Source organism: Halyomorpha halys, unplaced genomic scaffold (genome assembly GCF_000696795.3).
Source record: "Halyomorpha halys isolate HHAL.00 unplaced genomic scaffold, Hhal_1.1 Scaffold395.1, whole genome shotgun sequence".
Lineage (NCBI taxonomy): Eukaryota > Metazoa > Arthropoda > Insecta > Hemiptera > Pentatomidae > Halyomorpha > Halyomorpha halys.
The window spans coordinates 136,094-144,116 of NW_027106354.1; the positions used below are offsets into that span (position 1 = coordinate 136,094).

The 8,023-nt window shown below is 29.2% G+C and overlaps 1 long non-coding RNA gene across 1 annotated transcript in view; it reads left to right on the forward strand.

Moving 5' to 3' along the window:
- Window positions 1-1,065: 1,065 nt before the first annotated feature.
- LOC136795121 (uncharacterized) overlaps window positions 1,066-8,023 on the forward strand; it is a 96,783-nt gene continuing 89,825 nt past the window's right edge. The window contains exon 1 of the long non-coding RNA XR_010842672.1: window positions 1,066-1,191. This is a non-coding gene — a long non-coding RNA (uncharacterized lncRNA). The remainder of the gene's footprint in view (window positions 1,192-8,023) is intronic.

Sequence of the window (8,023 nt, forward strand, 5' to 3'; positions counted from 1 at the left end):
ACTACGCAAATTTACTTGATGTGTATATATTTATACAGTTGTAAATAACAATAAATAAATTATAAAAAAAAAACATATAAAAAAGTAAATTTCCTGTGGGCCCCCAGTCATGCAGGTATAACGGGAAACGAACTGGCTGACACAGCTGCCAAAGAAGCATGCACCCTATTTCTAGTGCCTGATTGTAACTTGGCACTGTATGATTACCATAAATCGGTTCTGACCCAATGCAAGAAATGGCGCTGTTCTTGGTCCAAAATATCTGAAACAAATAAACTGAAGACAATACTTGGTGATACTCAACCACTACCGCCAATCATCGAAAATCGCCGTGAACAATCCATCATAACCCGACTCAGGATCGGACATACAAGATTAACACTGATAGTTGTAAGTGTATCCTGACGATGGAGCATATCCTGGAACGCTGTTTGCGCCTGGAATCATCAAGAACGTCTTTTGGCCTCCGGAGACAACGTCAAGCCTTACTGCAAGAAAATTGGAAGAATTTGTGTAAGTTCCTAAAGGATAACAACCTGTATCGAGAAATCTAACCCATGTAATTATGACTATACGTAGTATCTTCCCTTCTAAGCCTTAATTATATCACAGATAAATGTCCGTATTGTGCAGCTCGTTTCAATTCCTGTTGATCCGTTTATCACGAGGGTCCTTTTTTATTTGTAGGAACTACATGGACAATTTGTAATTGCAATCAATAATAAGTGCTAGTTCTTGTGCTAAACCACTATTGCACCGCACCCGGAAAAACATTAGGTGAACTTTTGTACTCGTTAAAAATTTTAGCGGACCAATTATTTTCCGGATGGTCTTGTGGTTGATGAACCAGTTGTTACCACCCGGAAATTTCCGTGCCCGTAAAATTCTTAGCGTGTGCATACCCCCATTCATTTCAATGTACGACTGATGTGAACACGGTTTTTTCCCGGCCGGAGTGAACCGTTAAAATTCTTTCTTTGCCCTAACTATTAAGAACTATGGAAAAATATTGCCATTTCTTCTCAGTTGTGGATCGGACGCAGGCCCGCAGAGGGGAGGGGGGGACGGGAGGGGACAGTCAGTGCCCGACACCCGACACGGCTGTATACCCCGCGCAGTTCCCTCCTTCGGATATCGCAGAGCATGCACCAATAGGCATGATACTCTTCATAATACCGCTCGTCATACCTGGTACTGTGTCATAGCAAATAGTACTTTATATAAATATCTGCCTTTTAAAAATTAAAAAAAAAAAAAAAAATAAGAAAAACATTTTGATTATGAACATGATTATGTCTGATTAAAATAATATACAAAATATTAGGAAAAAATGGAACACTGAAAGATATTATAAAATCCAACCCATAGAACATAGGTCTGCCAATAATTTTGAAAATTACATCCTATCACACTTAATAATAAATAAAAGGAATTACTTAATGATTAGAAAATAACATTGTAGGTACATAAATAGTGTTAAAATAAACGAATAGTCTAAGTATTGTAAGAAGATAAAGGTTGTATGAGAAAAGTAATATTAAAATTAAATAAGAGGGAAGAAATAATGATAAAATCTAGTTAGTAATTATGTACATAATGAAAATTATTTAAAATAAAGTGATGATAAAAGTGTGGAATAACATGTGGGCAATTAAATATTTATATAACTTTATATTTTGAATAATAATAATTTTATTTTAAATAATTTTCTTTTTGTACATATATTTACTAACTAGATTGACACATGTATTTTATTTTTTTCTTTCCTCTTACTTAAGTTTAGTATTACTTATCTCATATAGCGTTTACCTTCTTATAATATTTAGATTATAATGTAAGTTATTTTCTAATCATTCTACATATTGTTTTATTCATTGGTTGTTTTTTTGTTCTAAGCCTTGATGAAGGCTTGAAATTCTGGCCGAATCGTTGGCACTAATAAATAAATCTTTACTTATTTGTGTTCTTCACTGACCACACCACCGACCATCTTGTCCTCATTCAGTAATTAATTTCCTAAATTATTGTATTTTTCTTTTTATATTGGTATATTGGTAGCCTATAACTCCTAAAAAAATTCGGTCAGATAGTGTGGTCGTAAACTATCAGATTTGGTTGTGTATATGGAGTTCAACAAACCATTATTGAAGACCAAGGAACAATTGTAGAAGGTGGTTAACGTCCATATCGCCTACCAGAATTACGTTCTGGGATATATTCGACACTTAATTTGATGTTATTTAATTACTTTTATTATAACATTTCCACTAATAAACCACCCTTTAGGATTTATAGAAGAAAAACCGAAAGGACAGATTTGAACGAAAAGTTTTACTTCCTTACTTCACCATACTAATAATCTGCTAGGTAACAATATAAGACGCCCAGAAATGATTTTCCGTCTTAATTTTGTGTTCATAAGTAGTAATACACCAATATGGATTGTTGTGATAAAGTATAATAGTGAAAATTGACTGTGATTAAACGTTTCAATTTAATGTAAAGAATTGACAAAATAAGGTAATTTTGGACTGAAATTATGGACTTGGGCAGAATAGCATAAAGTTTCTTAAAATTAATGTGGTTCTAAAATAGTATTTAATATTGTACTTGACGATGGCCGAAACGTCGTACTTATAAAGAAATATAGATTGTTTTGCGATTAAAATTAAATAGAATTTAATTTATTTAAACAATAACAATTATATTATTATTTATTTATTTCTGGGACTAGACCCTTTAGAATAATATTATAGTATAAGAGCTGTGGAGACATAAGGCAGTTATTACACTCCAATTTTTTATTACTTTTATGAAAACTAAGTATATTTGCTAGTCGGTCTGTCAAGTATAGGTAATGGGAACGTTAAACATCAAAACTTAAAAAAAAATTAATTTTTCATTAGGAGCGCTATATCTTTAAAGCTACCAACAACACTGGAAAATCTAAGAGAACATCAATTAAAGTAAAGTAAGTTTGATAAAATATGAGGTCATAATAAAACTATTTAGTTCAATTATTCCTGAGATATAGCTTTTTAAAAAACAATATTTCATAAAAAAAATACTGAAAAATTAGTAGTTAGAGAATTTATTTTGAGAAATTTATAACTTAGGAACCGTAAGACGTGCATATGTCTATTTTTGTCTAAACTAAAATAAATGAATTTATTTTAGCAAATATAAAAACTACTACTCATATGAAGATAAACATCGTAAACTACATTAAACTAGCATTCATTTGTGTGCTTATAGACAACTATATCAGTACGTCGATAATAAAATATAATTATCGATATAGGTAAAATATATCAAATAATAAATCGGAGAAGACAAAGCAAATAAACAGCAATATTTAACAGAATATGTAAGATAAAAATAAAACAGAAAAACAAAACCATATATCATCTCATAAAGCATAGCGTGACTTCTAATAATATAAATAAAAAATAATCAAACTTTGATAAATTGCAAATAATCTCAAAAACAAAGAAAAATTAGTTTACGTACATATTCATAATTATAAAATAAAATTGAAAACATCAAATAAATAAGAAGGTAAAATAATAATAAAAAAACCCTCTGACAAATAATAAATCTTAAGATATAGTCTGATAATAAGTAAGGAATAGAAAAAAAAATTAATGAGCATTCATAGATATCTACGAATAGTGAAAGCATATAGTAATATTTACTCATAATAATAATAATAGTGGCCTAACAAACCTGAAAATTCGTTGCCGATAACACCAGTCGCTCTCTTCATCCTTCTGTAGTGATGCCCCTCAAACCCAATTCTACTAAATCAGTTTTAACACAATCCTCCCATCTACTTTACCCGTCAGTTCAGTGTTAAGTAACATTGTAGGGATTCACTTGTTACTAAGCCCTACAACCTTACAGCCCATCTTATATACCGCAATGGTATAACTTGAATTATATTTGCCGGTTGTAGTTCCCAGTATTTTGTTAATTCAGTGTTGTGTAGTCTTCTAAATTCTCCTATTAATACATCCTTTTTCGGTCCGAATATTTTACGTAATACTTTATTTTCGAAAACCTCAAGGCGCTGTATAATTCCTTCGTGTAACAGACCCCATCTCACATCCATAAGAACAGTGGGAAGGATAATAGTGTAGTAAATTCTAATTTTTGAGTTTTTGGATAACGGGCGATCTAAGCAGTTTCGAAATTGAAAAACAACAAGCACTTCCAGTCTTCAATCTCGCTTTTATTTACTCATCAATTTCGTTTTTTCTAGTTATTGTAGAAACTAAATACTTAAACATATCTACCTGCTCGAATATATTTCCTCCTATATTTATATCACCCAAATAGCTCGCGTTTCTACTGCAAACCATATATTTCGTTTTATCCGTACTTATTATGCTACATTGCTTTGTGCTTCTATTAATTTACAATTTTGTTTGAAGCTTTTAATTGCAATTCTTCGAGAATTGGATGGACAGTAGGTGATTAAAGGTTAATCATATACTATTGAACCGAATTAATATGTTATTTTACTCATTCGAAAATTCAATACAGTACAATTTCTTACACCTTTTATGCGTTATCGGCGAAAATCTAAAAAATCAAAAAAAAATCTAAGCAGTTTCGAAATTGAAAAATAACAAGCACTTCCAGTATTCAATCTCGCTTTTATTTACTGATCAATTTCGTTTTTTCTAGTTACTGTAGAACCTAAATACTTAAACATATCTACCTGCTCGAATATATTTCCTTCTATATCTATATCACCTAAATAGCTCGCTCGCGTTTCTACTGCTAACCGTATATTTTGTTTTACTGGTATTTGTTATGTGTTACATTTCTATGTGCTTCTATTAATTTGCAATTTTGTTTGAAGCTTTTAATTGCAATTCTTCGGGAATTGGATGGACAGTAGGTGATTAAAGGTTTATCATATATTATTGAACCGAATTAATATGTTATTTTACTCATTCGAAAATATAATACAGTTCAATTTCTTACACTATAATTGTTTCGCTATAGTGCACCTTTTAGGCGTTATTGGCGAAAATCGAAAAAAAAGACAAAAAAAAGTCCGAATTCGTAAATTTATGATTTACTTGATGACTAATTATCTGATTAGTAAGAGTCAGAGATGGACAAAAATTATCTCTTGCTAAAACTAATAGCTAAAGTTGCCATGGATACGACCCTTATTCATGAATGAACCATTGATAAATAAATATCGTATCCATGACAATTATAGCTATTAGTTTCAATTGTAGCTAAGTTTTGTCCAACTCTGGTAAGAGTATTAAAACCACCAGAGATACATTTCCAAATTAAAATTTTTAAAAATATTTCCAGATTTATATTCTACGAGTTGGATTTTATTAATCTGACTCCTGTACTTTTATATTATTTTATAGGATTCCTTCGTCATTTAGATGTCTACTCCAGTAATAATTGCTTTTAATCTGGTTATTTTTTAGTCTAATTTCAAGTTAGATAGATTTATTTTAATCTAATTAATTTAAATCTGTTAGGTGCACTTGACTAAATTCTTCCCAACAGATGGAAGAATGTAACATTGTAATTAAATAAAAATGAGAATAAACAACTTAATTTTTGTTTTTACTCATGAGTTAGAACTGGCTCATTTGGTAAAATTCATTGATTGAAAAAAATTGAATGGTTTGTTTATTAATTATAATAAAAATATTCATTTAGTCTCAACATGTTTATTTTATTATTATTACACTCCTACGTTTCGGCTATTCTATTGATTAACAATTTCAATTACACTCTAAACATTAAAAATTACTTCCAAAAACATTCGGTATTATAAATTATCCTACCTTATTCTAAATATCACAGTTACAATGTTCTTAAAAAGTTTCAGGATATTCTGCCTTTGTCAGATTATATTTTAGTCTATCAACCTATAAACCATAATTAAATTAGAGAAAACACTATGTACAATCAATTAGTTTTTATCATAATGTGTATTAAATTATATATTTCTTATCCAAATAACTTACTGTTTCTAATATTATTTTATTTATACTTTCTATTATAAAATGTCACTACATTTTTTAAACCATATCAGGCTTATCATTATGTTTTAGTTTACTTATTATTTATTTTAATGTTAAAAAAACCTTAAAATTTAACTATATATTATTTATTTTATATATAATCATTCAGTACAACAAACAACATTGTAGCTGTGTTATTTAAAATAAGGTAGGATAATTTATGATTCAGAATGTTTTGGGAAGTAATTTATAATGTTTAGATCGTAATTGAAATTGTTAATCAGTAATTATCATTGAGAATGGCCGAAACGTTGCAATGGAGTAATATGAAAATAAACATATTTAGACTAAATGGATATTGAATATTAATGCTATATTAGGATATTGAATATTAATGGATATTAAAAATTAATGCTCTTTTTTTTAATAAATGATTTTTCCCATTTTATTAGTGACTATCATTTTTTTTTTTTTTTGACAAATAATATTCTAATGTATTCCTAAAACTAAACAAAAATAAGTACATTATTTATTAACTGGCATGAGAAAACATTAATTGAAAAATCATTCAGATTTTACAAGTTATTGAAAATTTAGTTAATTAAATTTCATATTCAGTCTCTACTTTTTATAATAGTCAATATATCTTGAGATCCTTATATCAAATGTGCTGACACCAGGAGAGAGGAATGGTAAGGCACTTTCCGACCCCTATTATTTTATGGGGGTCTTAGACCTTTATGTCTCTGCCTATCTCGTTTTATTTCTTAGTCATCTTTAACTCATAATAACTCATCATTATCATGTTCTATTTGAATAGCTGCTGTAGTGTTGTTGCTGATGTTTAAAATAAGTTATCCTTGAGAATGGCCGAAACGTAGAAATGAAGTAATAAGAAAACAAACATGTTAAGAGTAAATGAATATTTTATTATAATTGATAAATAAATAAAATCACTGCGTGTTTTGAGACGAAATTTTAAAACTTTGCCCATAAATACTATATAAAATATTTAATAATTAAAAATATGTAAGGTAAATGTTTTCTTATTTTATAAATGGTTTTCAGTTTTGAAAGTACATTTTATAAGTTGAATCCGTTACAAAAATTATATGAGAGAAAAAAAGAAGAAGATATGAGAATTCTACAATTTTTTTTTACACATTTCAAAAATAACACCATGAATAGTATCGTATTCGCTTTACATCTTATTCTGAGAAATTATATTACCTGAGATATGAGAAGGTACAAAAATACAACTGCATGCTCTGTTCAAGCCAGTTAAGTATTTAAAGAAAGGAAACCAGTCGTTCTCGTAATCCGTAAAGCTTTCTTTCTTCTAAATAAATGATCCATTTTTTATAATACTCGTATTTTAGAGGTTTCTAGTGGACAGTTAGTCTCGGTAAAAAACACTTCTCAAGCCCCGAAAATCCCGAAGAAAGGTTTATAAAGGATGTTTCAGGGCTAAGTGACTAAACAGAAGATATGAATTGAGGATCTCAAAACAAGAAAAAAGGCACCTGTCAAAGTATCTTCCTAAACCCTTCCTTTAGGTTATATTCACGTTTAAATATTTTAATTGTTATGAATTAATTAAGTTATAATAAGTTAATTAAAACGTGTTCGACTACTATTATTAATGTTGTGAACATTAAAATTCTAATTTAAATGTTGTTCAATGTGATTATCTTGAGCATAAAGACGGGCTTGACATCTTCCTTCCACAGGAGCAGTGGCCGAATGGCACTGGATATTCCTTACTGTTTCACAAGTTCCAATTAAACTTATCCTAAAAAAATATGGTTATTGATTGGACTTGCATAGAATTTTTGTTTAATGTTACCTCAAACCCAAAAAACAAAGGGTGCCAGATCTGGATGGCGTAACAGTAACAAAAATACGTTTTTTATTTATAATTTTAAATTTTTTTCTTGAGACTGGTAATTTCTTAATAAATAATTCAAAACACTATCCAATTATAGTCTCAAAACCTTTATTTCTTTTACACGTCC